This window comes from Carcharodon carcharias, chromosome 16 (genome assembly GCF_017639515.1).
Source record: "Carcharodon carcharias isolate sCarCar2 chromosome 16, sCarCar2.pri, whole genome shotgun sequence".
NCBI lineage: Eukaryota > Metazoa > Chordata > Chondrichthyes > Lamniformes > Lamnidae > Carcharodon > Carcharodon carcharias.
In genome coordinates this window covers 114,381,796-114,397,567 of record NC_054482.1, presented here as the reverse complement: position 1 = coordinate 114,397,567, position 15,772 = coordinate 114,381,796, and the positions used below count along the sequence as shown (strand labels likewise).

The following is a 15,772-nucleotide window of genomic DNA, read 5'->3' as shown; positions in this document are numbered from 1 at the left end:
AGAACCAGGCAGGAATCCCCTGAGGCTATCTTGCTCTCTAACTGCTTTTCCATTTTGGATACTGGAGAGCGAGATGGTTCCTCAACAGACTGTAGCAAGAGCCAAGTTCATAGCACCACAGAATGCTCAGCTATACAGGAGGGGAGGAGGAGGAAGAGTGGAAGTGCTATAGTAGCAGGGGTTTCCATAGTTGGGTGAGCGGACAGGGGTTTCTGTGGCCATAGATGTGACTCCAGGATGGTATGTTGCCTGCCTGGTGCCAGGGTCAAGAATAGCTGCAGAACATTCTTTTGGGGGAAGGTCATGGTCCACATTGGGACCAATGACATAAGTGGGAAAAGGGATGAGGTCGTGAAAGCAGATTTTAGGGAGTTAGGAAGGGAATTAAAAAGCAGCACCTCAAGAGCAGTAAACACAGGATTACTCCCAGTGTGACGTGCTAATGAGCATAAGAATAGGAAGATTGAGCAGTTCAACACATGGCTGGAGAAATGGAGTAGGAGGGAGGGCTTTAGATTTCTGAGGCATTGGGATCGGTTCTGGGGCAGGTGGGACCTGTACAAGAAGGACGGGTTACACCTTAACAGGACTGGGACTAGTGTCCTCATGGGGAGGTTTGCTAGTGCTGTTGAGGAGGGTTCAAACTAGATCGGCAGGGGGATGGGAACCTAGGGGGAAATTCAGGGAGGTGAGGAGAAAAGCTGGCAGTGGGAAGTAGTGAAGTATCAACTGATCACAAGGATATATCAGAGAGAAGGATCAAAGTAGACAGAATCCTTGCAGAGTTTGATAGAATTAGAGTAGGCAACAGTAAATCATCAGTTGGGGTCAGAATGAGAGGGAAAGTAAAAAGCCTAAATCAGGGCTAATGTGCATGTATGTGAATTCACAGACTGTAATTAATAAGGCTGGTAAACTGCAGGCACAGGTTGACAAATGGAATTACGATATTAGTGCTATACCAGAGACCTGGCTCAAAGAAGGGCAGGGCTGGGCATTAAACATTCCTGGGTACAAGGTGTTTAGGAGAGACAGGAAAGGAAGAAAAGTGGAGGGAGTGGCAATATTGGTTAAAAATGGCATTACATAACTGGAGAGGGAGGGACCTCCAGAGGGGTCAAGGATGGAATCTCCCTGGCTAGAGGTAAGGAATGGGAAAGCACAATAACATTGATTGGTGTGGTACATAGACAACCAACTAGTGGAAGGGATGTGGAGAAACAAATTTGCAAAGAAATTATAGAGAGGTACAAGAATTATAGAGTAATCATAATGGGGGACTTCAATTATCCAAAGATATGCTGGGATAGGAATAGTACAAATGGCAAGAATGGCGAGAGTTCCTGGAATGTGTTCAAGATAATTTCCTGCAGCAGTATGTTTCTGGTCCAACGAGAGGACAGGCACTTTTGAACCTGGTGCTGGGGAATGAATTGACCCAAATGGATCAAACATCAGTGGGAGAGCATGTAGGGGACAGGGCCCATTGTATCATAAGGTTTAAGTTAATTATGGAAAAGGACAGGGCACAATGCAGAGCTGGGATAATTAATTGGGGGAAAGCCAACTTTTGATGGGTTGAGAATGCATCTGAGTTGTATGACTTGGAATCAAATGTTGGCAAAAAAGATGGTGGCTGATCAATGGGCCACATTCAAAGGAAAAGTTTTGCAGGTAATGTTAAAGTACATTTCCTTGAAGGGGAAAGGTAGGACAAATAAATCCAGAACGCCCTGGATGACGAGAGAGGTAGGGGTGAAGATGCAAAAGGAAGAAGTGCGCGTATGACAGATGTCAGGTAGAAAATACAATGGAGAATCAGGCTGAATATAGAAGGACCAGAGGGGAAGTGAAAAAACTAATAAGAAAAGCAAGGAGAGAGCATGAGAAGAGGCTGGCAGTGAACATAAAAGAGAATCCCAAGGTCTTCTATAAACATGTAGATAATAAAAGGATAGTTAAAGAAAGAGTAGGGCTGATTAGGGACAAAAAAGGGGACTTGCACGTGGAGGCTGGAGAAATTGCATCTGTCTTTTCAAAGGAAGAAGATGCTACCAAGGCCAAGGTGTGAGAGAAGAGGAAACTGGTACAAAAGAAGAATTTACAGTTGAGAAGGGGAACGTGTTAGAAAGATTATTTTTACTTAAAATTGTAAACTCCCAGAACCAGGTGAGATGCAGCCAAGGGTACTGAGGGAAGTGAGTGTGCAAATTGTCGAGGCGCTAGTGTTAATCTTCCAGTCTTCGTTAGACAGAGGGGAGGTGCCAGAGGACTGAAGAATTGTGAATGTTACATCCTTGTTCAAAAAGAGGTGTCAGGGTAATGCTCGCAATTACAGACCAGTCAGTTTGACCTCAGTGGCAGGGAAACTTCTGGAAACTAAAGTTCGGGATAAAATTAATGGTCACTTAGACAAGTGCAGGATAATTAAGGAAAGCCAGCATGGATGCATTAAGGAAACATCATGTTTAACTAACTTGCTGGAGTTTTTTGAGGAGGTAACAGAGAAGTTTGATAAGGGAAACACTGTTGATGTGGTGCATATGGATTTTCAAAAGGCATTTGATACAGTGTCACACAACAGACTTGTGAGCGAAATTCTAGGTCATGGAATAAAAGGGAAAGTAGGCTCTTGGATAAGAAATTGGCTAAGTGACAGGAAACAGAGAGTAGTGATAAATGGTTGTTTTTCAGATTGGAGGAGGGTTTGTAGTGGGTTTCCCCAGGGGTCAGTGTTGGGACCCTTGCTTTTCTTGATGTATATTAATGACGTAGACTGTGGTGTGCAGGGCATGATTTCAAAATTTGCAGATGATATGAAGATTGGAAACGTTGTCAAATTTGATGAGGATAATCTTGGACTTCAAAAGGACATAGACATATTAGTGGGTTGGGCAGAGAAGTAGCAGATGAAGTTTAACTCAGAGAAGTGTGAGATGATCCATTTTGGCAGGAAGAATATGGCAAGACGGTATAAAATAAAAGGAGAGACTCTAAAGGAAGTACAGGAACAGAGGGACCTCAGTGTATATACACATAGGTCATTGAAGTTGAGAGAGCAGTTAATAAAGCATATAGTCTTGGGCTTTATTAATAGGAGCATTGAGTACAAGAGTAAGGAGGTCATGTTGAACTTGTATAAGACATGAGCTAGGCCTCACCTGGAGGACTGCGTCCAATTCTGGGCGCCATACTTGAGGAAGGATGTGAAGGCGTTGGAGAGAGCACAAAGGAGATTTACAAGAATGATTCCAGGGATAAAGAACTGTAGCCATGAGGATAAATTGAAGTGGTTGGGATGCTTTTCCTTGGAGAAAAGAAGGCTGAGAGGAGACTTGATAGAGGTAATCAAGATCCTGAGGGGTATGAAGAGAGTAAATAGTGAGAAACCATTCAAGAGAGCATCAATAACTAGAGGGCACAGATTCAAAATAATTGGCAAAAGGAGTAAATATGATGTGAGGAAATGTTTTTTCACCCAGATGGTGGCTGAAGTTTGAAACGGACTTCCTGAGAGGGTGGTGGAGGCAGGTTTGATTGAGGCATTCAAAATGGAATTAGATTGCTACCTGGAAAGAAATAATGTGCAAGGCTACGGGGGTAAGACAGTGGAGTGGGACTAGGTGAAATGCACTTTCGGAGAGCCAGTACAGTCTCGATGAGCTGAATGCCCTCCTTCTGCACTGTAAAGATTCTGTGAAGCTACAACACAGGACTACTTATATGCCAGACAGCGTAAGCAGCATGCAACAGACAGAGCTAAGCAATCCCAAAGCCAATAGATCAGATTGAAGCTCTGTAGTCCTGCCACATCCAGTCATGAATGGTGGTGGACAATTAAACAACTGACTGGAGGAGGAGGATCCACAAATATCCCCATCCTCAATAATGGGGGAGCCCAGCACATCAGTGCAAAAGATAAGGCTGAAGCATTTACAAAAATCTTCAGCCAGAAGTCCCGAATGGATGATCCATCTCAGCCTCCTCTGTAGGACCCCAGCATCATAGATGCCAGTCTTCAGCCAATTCATTTCACTCCACGTGATATGAAGAAACGGCTGAAGACACTGGATACTGCAAAGGCTATGGGCCCTGGCAGTATTCTGGAAATAGTACTGAAGACTTGTGCTCCAGAACTTGCCGCACCCTTGGCCAAGCTGTTCCAGTACAGCTACAACACTGGCATCTACCCAGCAATGTGTAAAATTGACCAGGTATGTCCTTTGTGCAAAAAGCAGGACAAATCCAACCCGACCAATTACCACCCCTCTCGATCATCAGTAAAGTAATGGAAGGGGTCATCAACAGTTCTATCAAGTGGCATTTGCTTAGCAATAACCTGCTCACTAATGCCCTGTTTGGGTTCCATGAGGATCACTCAGCTCCTGTCCTCATACAGCCTTGGTTCAAAGATGGACAAAGGAGCTGAACTCCCGATGTGAGGTGAGAGCGACTGCCCTTGATATCAAGGCAGCATTTGACTGAGTGTGGCATCAAGGAACCCTCGCAAACTGTAGTCAATGGGAATTAGAGGGCAAACTCTTTGCTGGTTGGAGTCATGCCTAGCCTAAAGGAAGATGGTTGTGGTTGTTGGAGGTCAATCATCTCAGTTCCAGGACATCACTGTAGGAGTTCCTCAGGGTAGTGTCCTAGGCCCAATCACCTTCAGCTGCTTCATCAATGACCTTCCTTCCTTCATTCATTAATCACAGAAAATGCTTCATCTTCACGGACTTAGGACATTTTGGAAGAATTTGTGTTTTAAAAGACACTGTCCCTGAAAGGGTTAATGCAGGACTCTGATTGCTGTTCCTGGAAAAAGCATCTTTTTACAAGAAAAGGTAATTAAGCAGTTGAAAAGAAACTGTCAACTTCTCGACCTTGGTGAACTGTGCACAAAGGGGGTCAACATGGTTATTATGATTTGGTTTTGCTTTGAGAAAAGAAGGACCAAATGCTTGAGAGGGAAGACAGCAGCTTTTTGCAGCCCAGAATCAGTCCACAGCTGGAGTTGAATGTAAGCTGCTCTGGGAATGCTCCACATGCTGGATTAGATATGCTCGAAAATTCTATGAGTCTGCCTGAAAAGCAGTGTCAGAGTCATTGTTTCACAGATCAGTGCTGAGAGGCCAATCGAAAAATCGGACTCCATCTATCCTTTGCCTTTGTAACATTGACTTATAACCTTTGGCCGAATTCCTCCATTCCTATTTTATTTAAATGTGTGTGTGTGTGTGTGTGTGTGTGTGTGTGTATTCGGGTATCTCAAAAGAGTAATTAGTATAATTTCATATTCAATATTGTAAATTGATAAGCTTTTCCTTTCTATTTGACATGATTAGTTTTTATAATAAACTAATAAGTTTGCTGTTTATTGAAAGAAGCCTGGTAAAGTCTCTTTTATTCTGGGTACCAGTAGTGAAGGTAAACAATTGGCCACATTGGTGAGTAAATTAAACTTTTAAACTAATGGTACAACCTATGGAGTAGTGGGGTTAGATCAACTGCACACTCCTCCCATCCCACTTATAAGAACAAGAAGTGGGGATGTTCGCTGATTATTGCACAATGTTCAGCATCATTCACGACTCCTCAGATACAGAAACAGTCCATGTTCAAACACAGCAAGACCTGAACAATATCCAGCTTGGGCTGAAAAGTGGCAAGTAACATTTGCACCACACGAGTGCCAGGCAATGACCATCTCCAACAAGAGAGAATCTAACCATCCCCCTTGACATTCAATAGCGTTACCATCGCTGAATTCCCCGCTATCAACATCCTAGTGGTTACCATTGACCGGAAACTGAACTGGACTAGCCATATAAATACAATGGCTACAAGAGCAGGTTAGAGACTAGGAATCCGTTGATGAATAACTCACCTCCTGACTCCCCAAAGCCTATCCACCATCTACAAGGCACAAGTCAGGAATGTGATGGAATACTGTCCACTTGCCTTGATGCGTGCAGTTCCAACAACACTTAAGAAGCTCGACACCAGCCAAAACAAAGGAGCTTGATTGATTGGCACCCCATCCACAAACATTCACTCTCTCCACCACTGATGCACAATGGCAGTAGTATGTATCAGCTACAAGATGCACTGCAGGAACTCACCAAGGCTGCTTTGACAGTGAAAGAAGCCTGGTAAAGTCTCTTTTATTCTGGGTACCAGGAGTGAAGGTAAACAATTGGCCACATTGATGAGTAAATTAAACTTTTAAACTAATGGTACAACCTATGGAGTACTGGGGTTAGATCAACTGCACACTCCTCCCATCCCATCAGCGAACATCCCCACTGTATGATGTTGGATGTGCCTACATTCCACTGTAAGGTAACAGTGCTTAGCAGATCAAGGTTTAAGCTGGAACTGGAGAATAGCACCCTCTACGATATGATGTATGGAGTCACATGGTAACAAACTCAGAGAGAACCCTCTAGCAGCAGCCTACTTGCATGGCAGCAGCACCATGCATTTCATTAACCGGGATCTGTACATAGTTAAAAATTAGCAATAAGTGATTCATGTTTAAACATACAAGTCTCCAGACATCTCTGTGAAGCACCAAACAATCGTCACAACATGGTGATCAGTGGTGGTACATGACATGGTGATCAACGGCGATATGAAGGTGGCAAATTAAACAATGAACCCAAGACAGAATCCCAAGATTTGAAAAACTAAAAGCAGCTGAAGCCAGACTAGAGATATGTGTGTCTAAGATGAAAAATTGAAGCAACAGTTGAAGAAGCTGCGCTACAGACTTAAAAGTGAAGAATCCACCAGAGTGAGCGGAGGTCCATTGCAAGACCCCTGAGTGATGCAGAGTAAACAAGAACAAATATTGGTCAGATCACAAAGACAGGTGAGCAAGATACACAAATTGCAAGACCCTGAGGGCGCAGAGTGAAAGAACCTGGTCAGTTCACAGGACACACTGAGCAAAAATTACAAAAAAAAAGCTGTACTTACATTTATAGAATAAGTGGCAGTCCCAGGGGCTCTTTAGATTGCAGCAGTGGTGGCTGTACTGGAATGGAGTTAATAAAAGAAGTTAAACAACAATCAGCTGGCATAATAAAGAGAGAAGCCTGCAGAATACAGTAAGAAGAAGAAAATGGAAAACAGCCTGCAGAGTTTAAGAGAGTTTTCCATTGGGTCCCTGGCTTCTTATATAGAAGAGAAAAGTACTGCAGGGTTAATGGCTCGTAACTCAAAAAAAAAGTGTGCACCTGCCAAAACTTTCAAAGTGCCGGATGTTCAAAATAAAAAGAGCCTGCAGAAGTTAAAGAAAGAATCACCCAGAAAAGAAATAATGCTATTTTGAAGTTTTAAAAAGCTTTAATAAAAGGCTCGCGATCACTGGGGAGCCTGCCAAAATCATAAAAGCGCGGGAAACTCACAACAAAGAAAACCAACAGGCTGCAGACAGCCTGAGTGAAAAAGAAAGGCTAATGCACTGATAGCATTAAAGGGGAAATTACACTTAAAGCAGTAACTAAAAGAAAAAAAAATTGGCCACAGACAGAAATGTGAAAGAGCCAGGCATATATTGGATAAGGAAATGGCTAGACCAGGCCAAAGAGAGGGAGTCTTGAAGAAGACAATTTTTAGTTTACAGGAGATTAAATAAGGAATCAGAAGAAGTTTGTTTCATTTGCTGTGAAGTATTTCACAGCCAACCTGTAGATCAATACTCGACAACACTTGTTAAGATATTAAAAGGCTTTGACAGATATTTTAAATTCCAAGTTGTGGAGAGCGCAGATCATAGAAGAAGGCCTAGCACACTCCCAATAAACCACCAAGGGCAACAAAAGACAGCAGAGCGAGGATGCCAAAATACCCCAGAGCAAGGACAACAAAAAGATCCCAGAACAAGGGTTAAAAAAAAACACAGAGCGAGGATGACAGAAGACTCCAGAGTGAGGGAGTCAATATCCAAGTAAACCAAAATATGGTTGCTGACCTAGTCAGTGTAGTGAAATGCATGAACCAAAGAGTTTAGTTCAGAAGAAAGAAATGGTTGAGAAGCTTAAAAATAGAGTTTTCTGAAAATGTTGACACAGCACACAAACTGAAACAGCAGATGGCAGTGTGGAGTGAGCAGATGGCTGTGAATGAAGGAAAGCTATCTGAGGTAACTCAAAAGATGCAAAATGTGCAAAATATAAATGAAGCTGTTCTATAGGGAAATGTACGCATCAGAGCTGAGCTTGAACATTTGAAGTGCAGGATTCAAGCTGAGTATATACCTTTGAAAACATACAATAAACTGAAGGCTTCAATGAACCAAGCTGTTCAAGATCTGAAAAAAAAAATTCAGAAACGACACAAGGGTAACAGGAGGAGATAATGACCCTCAATCCCACAGTTGGCAAATCAAAGCAGGAGTGGGGAAAACTCAATCAGATGTACAGCCAGGCAAAGCAGCAGGCAGAAAAGGCAAGCAAAGCAGTTGCAACACTAAAAGACTCCTTGAAGAATCAATATGCATCCATGGTAAAACATGAGGAGCTAAAAAGGATGTTAAATATTACTGGAGAAAAAGCCGCATGGAATTATCAGAAGCAAAAAATGATGAATGAATTGGAGGCAGTTCAAAAGAGATTCACGAGGCTGATTCCTGGGGTGAAGGCGTTAACTTATCAAGAACGGCTAAACAGATTAGGCCTTTATTCATTAGAGTTTAGAAGAATAAAGGGTGATCTTATTGAAACATACAAAATTTTGAGGGGGCTTGACAGTGTAGATGATGAGAAGATGTTTCCACTAGTGGGGAAATCTTGAACTAGGGGACATAGTTACAGAATAAGGGGACACTCATTTAAAACTGAGATGTGAAGGAATTTCTTCCCTCAGAGGCCAGTGAATGTCTGGAATTCTCTACCCCAAAGAGTTGTGGAGGCTAGATCACTGGAAGTATTTAAAGAGGAGGTAGATAAATGTTTGCAATATCGGGGAGTTGAGGACTATGAACAGTTGGCAAAAAAGAGGAGTTGAGGCCTGGGGCAGGTCAGCCGTGATCTTATTGAATGGTGGGGCAGACTTGAGGGGCCGAATGGCCTACTCCTGCTCCTATTTCTTATGTTCTTAAGTTCCTGTGAAGACCAGAGTGCGTTAGCAACAGGTCAACAAGAAAATAAACAGTTGAAAGGATAGCTGACTGTCCTTCAAGATAAAATGCAAAAGGAATACGTAACCATGAGAAAGAAAAGACAGAAATGAGATTGGAAACTATAAATCCGACACTGAAGTGCAAGGAACTCAGAGAAGAAAGCACACTGGATGTCTCAGATGTATTGAGAACCATTGAGCTGAACAAAAAGATTCATAAGCTTGCAAAAGTGATTTGAAAATACAACAGCCAACAAATGTTTGACTGAAATTGTGAAACAAGTGAAAATGAAGGTTCCATTCGCAAAACATATAAATCCAGCAAGAACATGATGGACACAACGGAAAAAGGAAATTCGAGTCCACTCTAGGAGTGAACGGAGTGCGCGTTCCCCGCAGAAGGAACGGGACAAACCTTCAAAGTCCAAAAAAAAAGGTGGGTTGTTAATAAAGAGAAACACAATTCGAAGGAGCACAGAAGAATGAATCAAATGGAGATAACCAAGTAGCAGAAACACAGAGTACTGCTGCCATTCCTCCAACTGCGACTGACCGAGATGTGGAGGAACTGTTAAGCCTCAAGACTGTCTGAATTTGTAAAGTCAGAGACTTGAAGTGGGGGAGATGGAATAGCCAGTAAAAATTGTATTGTTATACTCCATTGGAAGGGAGGAAAGTTTACTTTTCAGAAGAAAGGGCAATGTTGTACAGTGTTGTCTGTACCTGCAGGCCATTATATTGTAAAGGTGCTCAGCAGAGCAAGGGTTAACATGGGGCTGGAAAATAGCACCACCCATGGTTATGATGTACAGAGTCACATGGTAATAGAGTCTCAGAGAACCCTTTAGTCGCAGCCTACCTGCATGGTAGCAGCACCATACAAGGTATTAACTGAGATCTGTATATAGTTAAAGATTAACAATAAATGGTTCATGTTTAAACATACAAGTCTCAAGATCTCATCATTGAAATATCAAATGAACCCATAACACAACAGACAAACCCACAACCATTACAATTTAGAAGGACAAATGGAGCAGACACATGGGAACACCACCACCTGGAAGTTCCCCTCCAAGCCACTCACCATCCTGACCTGGAAATATATCGGCCGTTCCTTCACTGTCGCTGGGTCAAAATCCTGGAACTCCCTCCCTAACAGCACTGTGGGTGTACCTACACCACATGGACTGCAGTGGTTCAAGAAGGCAGCTCACCACTACCTTCTCAAGGGCAATTCTGGATGGGCAATAAATCCTGGCCTAGCCAGTGACACCCACATCCCATGAAATAATTTTTAAAAAGTCGAGGATGAGGGATGACCTGAAATGTTATGATGGCCATGAGTCCCAGACCATAGAAGAAATCACATCAACCTGTTCACTAAGAGCTGTTGTGGGAGGCACCTCATTTCTCCACCTGGCATCTTAGAGGCCATCGAAAGTAGACATCCCATTATAAGCTCTGCCCATCATATGAAAGCAGCAAGTAATACACTGTCAGTACTCCTGTCCTCTGTGAGTCAGAACGTGGTGGGTTCGAGTCCCACTCCAGGGCTACGGCATGTAATTTCAGCTAACACTTCTGTCCAGTACTAGGGACTGTTGCATTGTCAAAGGTGCCACCTTTTGGATGGGACATATTAAGAGCTTGGTCAGAGAGGTAGGTTTTTCTGAGTGCCCTGAAGGAGGAGAGAGGTAGAAGAGGCAGAGAGGTTTAAGGAGGGAATTCCAAAGCTTAGGGCCTCAGCAACTGAGAAAGTCAGATTAACTGGTCGTTCATTTTGTTTGTTGTGGGACATTTCGTTGTGGGACATTTCTGGACATTGGCTGCCATGTTTCTCTATCTAATGATAGGAAGTAATTCTCTGCATGCTCCCTCGACTCCTTCATATAGTTAAAAGTGCCAAGTTAAACAGAATTATGTAAATACACATTTAAAGAAAGAGAAGTATATTCGTCATACCCTCAGTTAGACTAGAAATGGTGGTTAATATTTTGCAGGGCTGAATATTTACTGAACAATGAGTTAATCTTTCCGTGAGGATATCATGGAGTTTATTGGCATCTGATGTCTGTCATAACATGATGCCTAGAAAAGAAATTGGGACCAAAGTGCATCTCTCCCCTGAATCTCCACAGCATATAACATATCTTTTGGGCCGGATGTAGATAGGTGGGCTGAATGCTCTTCCGCACCTTGTTGTTGAAAAGACAAAAAGGTGCTCGAGGTTCACACCTATAATTCAATCTGAATATATAATTAATTAAGAACCATCTTATATTTTCCCAAGCGTCAAGTATTCAGTAATTAAAATGAAATTAATCTTAATAGAATCATGCACTGATTCATGTAAAGCTGCCCTGAACGTGACTGGCAAATTAAATTATGGGATATGACATTGGCTGGGAAAATGAAATGTATGTATTACAGTAATCCAATGAGAAAAGATATTAGTATCTGGTATTTGGCCAGGTGAGTGTAGATAGTTAATGCTCTCTTCCCACTGGACAGTGTGTTGTTTAGCTTGTATTAACATTGCTCTAGTAATCTCAAGTTAGTTAGTTAGTTAGCACATAACACAACCAGCATTCATGGTAATCAGCAGCAAGTTTTTTTTGTCACATTCATGAGTCCTGCTTCCTTAATGGTTTAAGTATTGTAAAATCTAGGAGTGCCCTAGATTTAATCACCGCTCTGTGCTTGTTACCTAATCTATCCTGGAACAGGAGTATTATGTTTCATCTGCAAACCTTAATGTTGAGAAAAGTAGCCCGATTGGCAGCTCCCAATGATTATACACTGGCACCAGCTCGAGCTGCACGTCTGTATGTGGAGGTTGGGATATGACATGATCAGACGTTGCCAGCATTCTCCTGCTTCGCTTAAAGAACTTGCTACTATTCACTGCCAAGCATCACAGGTGATTGTTAATTGTATAAAATAAGAGTAAGTGTAAAAGGGGAGGCGGGGGAAGGGGGGTGGGTGCTCATTGGATAATTACTTATACAGGTATAAAGGGATACTAATAGTAACCATGACTCAATGGCTTGTCTCTGACTCAGTTGATTGTGGGTTCAAGTCCCACTCAGCAGATCTAAACACCTAATCCAGTCTGACACCCCCAGTGACACTCTCATGCCTGGGTCTCCCTGGAGAGGAAGAATGTGGTGTTCACCAGTATGCACGCGGCCTTCTGAGACTGGTCAGTGCTGCAGGGGCTGGAGTGCATCATTGATCTCCAAAATATTATTTTAATTTAATAAATTTGTCATAGTTTTGTTTTTGTTACACCATCCCTTTAAAGGATGGTTACTTAATTACTTTGTTTATTAGCCAATTAGTTTATTTTATTGCTAATGTATCCTCAAAGAGACACTTTTTTGCTTTTTGTTACACTGTCTCTCTAAGGGGTGGTTCATTCGTTAATTAGGTTAATTGTTTTAGGCTTGCTCAAAGGGGTAGAAAGAGACCCTTTGCCGCCTGGAGGTGGTATGGGGCTCTGGTGGGATGCTCTCTACGTGAGACACCTCCCCTTTTCCGTCGGGAATTTTCTGTGGATGCAGCATTCCCGAACAATAGAAGATTAAGTAGCTTCACGGACTCCCAGGCCGCCCGTATTTACTGAGGCTTTGAGGGGCCTGTGTTCATGTATATATAGGTTGATTGTTTGAGGGGGCTGCTCCTCAAGTTTTGTTTGCCCTTCAGCCCCACACTCCTGATCTTTGGTCTGGAGGGTTGGGGAAAGTGGGGGAGGGGGCTGCGGGGGCAGTGGGATGAGGGGGGTTGGCGGGCTGGAGGGGATGGGGGCTGCAGATTGAAAGACCTTGTTGTAAGCCTGCTCCTGGGCCTGGCCAAAATGACCATTAACAGGCCCAGGCAGCGGGTAGTTGAAGGGGTCGCCCGACCCAACTGTCTGCCCCTCTTCCGTGGTTACATCTGCGCTCTAGTGTCCTTGGAGAGGGAGCACGTAATGTCCGTCAGTATGCCTGAGGTCTTCTGTGACTGGGGGGGGAGGTGGGGTGGGGGTCACTCCAGGGACTGGAGTGCATCATCAGCCCCGGCAATGATATTTGAATCTAATCTGATAAATTCCCTTTTGTTTCTGATTTTGTTACAGTGCACTTTTAAGGGTTGGTTCATCAGTTAATTTTGCTTATACTCAAAAGAGTATAAAGAGACGCTTATTGATATTGGTGGTGAGTTGTAGAGTTAAGGGCTATACATTTGTATTGTCTCACTTTGTGAATAACTCTAAAACTGAGTAGATGTTCTGGTCTCCATCTTCACCAACTGGCTTTAGAAAGTTTAACAGTAATGACGGTCACTTTGGCACAATACTTGAGATGAAGCTAACTTTAGAACCATAACCCAGTGGCTTGTTCCTTGAGGTAAAGAAGGGAGAAAGTTGTCTGAAAAGAAAGAGAGGCAATGACTAATCAGTAAAGACTGAACAGCACTGGGGTTTCGTTCTCTAGAAAATAAAAGGCAGAATGGTGACCTGATAGAGTTCTTTAAGGTTATGAAAGGGTCTGATAAGGTAAATTTGGAGAAGATGTTTCCCCTTGTTTGGAAGTCCATAAAAAACTGTTGCTGAATCAAAATCCTGGAACTCCCTCTCCAACAACACTGTGGGTGTACCTACAACACATGGGCCGCAGCGGTTCAAGAAGGCAGCTCACCACCACCTTCTCAACAGTAATTAGGGATGGGCAATTATTGCTGGCCTAGCCAGTGCTGCCCACATCCCATGAACGAATAAAAAAAAAAGATAGTCACTAATAAATCCATTCAAGAATTCGGGAGGAATCTTGTTACCCAGGAATGCCGAGGATGTGAAACTCACTAGCAGAGGGAATGGTTGAGGTAAATAATATTGATGCATTTAAGGGGAAGCTAGATCACTACAAGAAGGACAAAGGAATGGAAGAATATGTTGATATGATTAGATGAAGAGGGGGTGGGAGGAGGTTCATGTGGAGCATAAACACCGGCATGGACCTGTTAGGCTAAGTAGCCTTTTTTTGCTCTGGACATTCTCAAGTAATTAAAGACAATGTTTTGTACCATCTTTATTGGTTCTCGTGGGGATTGAGGTGTGATTGGGAGGTGGAGTAGGTGGGTGTTGGTGAGGAGGGTATCTGAGAATAACTAGCATCATAAATTGGTTCCAAATCTAATTAATACCCCCTGTAGATTAAAACAGTACTTGACCAATATTGTATGACTTCAAGGTCATAATCTAATTTTGTGATAATGGGTTATGATGTAAACCAAGCCCTCAAAAATATAATTGCCTCATAATTACTCCCAGACATCCCTTGTTCTCCATGTGATACATTCTTCAAGATATTTTGCACTGAAATAAAGTTCAGTAAGCTTATTAACGGACAAGGCAAGCTTCTTCCGAAATCTGATCTTTCATGGGAGCATGGGACATATTTTCTTAAACATGTTATTTTGCAGATCCAGTGACAACACTCAATTCTGATTTTGATCTGCTAACTTCACTCTGACACTGTAGATTTCACACATTCAGGTAGACACTTGAAAGTGCCAAGTATTTATCATCCTCGGTTCCAGTATTCAGTGTTTAGACTTTTGGGAGTGAGTCACAGTTAAATGTGCCCCACCCTCATTTGAATAATCCATGAGTCAGATGCCCAGAATATGCTGTCAATCAGTTGTTCATGTGGTCTGAGGTAAGTAAATTTTCTTTTGATATGTTTCTCAGGGTTTGGGTAACCTCAATGCTGGGAAAGCTTTTAGAATCGATGAATCAGGGCAAAATTAACAGCCACTTAGGAAAGTGTGGTTTAATTAAGGAAACCTAGCACAGGTTTGTTAAGGGCAAGTAATGTTTAACTAAAACTTGGATTTTTGATGAAGTAACCGTTCGGTTCACAGCTGATGTTGTTTGCTGAACCAGACAGACCTCAGATGGAAATCTATCTTACTGATTATAACCTTTTTATTTGTATTTTGAAAATGAAGAGGAAATGCTACTGAACCCTGAAGCATAGAACTCCAGTAACACCATTAGGACTTTAAACATGATTTATTAACAAGAAGAAAAAAAAAACTTAAACACATATTACTAGAGTTACACAGTTGAAACAGCTTTACAAAACATCCCCCCCAAAAAACCCACTTGGTCAGAACACACGAGTAAAGTACTTGGCAACCACTCCCTTATAGATTTTTAAATATAAAGATCCAGTGATATTACCCCAAGGCAAAAATTGCTGTTATTTTAGTAAAGGTATACCACGTGACTCCTCAAACACTTCCACTCTGCTGTGGAAATCCAAAAAAGTTCAGAAAACAAACTGCTTTCTGAAACAAAGACTTCTTTGGTTTGAAACCTGGATGCTGTTTCAGATTTCACACCCCTCAGCACAAAGCTGGTCTCCAGACATCTCCCCCACACACAGCCTCCACACACTCAGCTCAACATCTTTCCTTAAATATCCTTTTCCCTTTTCATCTTAGATTCCATTGTCCTTAGTACCTCTATCAACTCAACTTTTTCAAAATATAAAAATATTTCATTTTTCTTATTGCCCCCACTTTTGGGTCAAATAAAATTTAATAGCCTTCCATTGTTTACTTATGAAACGTTTGACATTTAACAGCTGAAAAGCCAAGA

The 15,772-nt window shown here is 42.3% G+C and overlaps 1 protein-coding gene across 3 annotated transcripts in view; it reads left to right on the top strand.

Annotated features, from left to right (window-relative positions):
- Positions 1–15,772, top strand: part of LOC121288803 (lysophosphatidic acid receptor 3-like) — an 88,422-nt gene that overhangs the window by 8,276 nt on the left and 64,374 nt on the right. The window contains exon 1 of one of the 3 annotated variants that reach the window (XM_041207535.1): positions 11,934–12,046. The exons of the other annotated variants lie outside the window; for them this stretch is intronic. The gene's annotated coding sequence lies outside the window, so the exon portion shown is untranslated. Of the gene's footprint in view, positions 1–11,933; positions 12,047–15,772 lie in introns of those variants that run through there. 3 annotated transcript variants of the gene reach the window in all.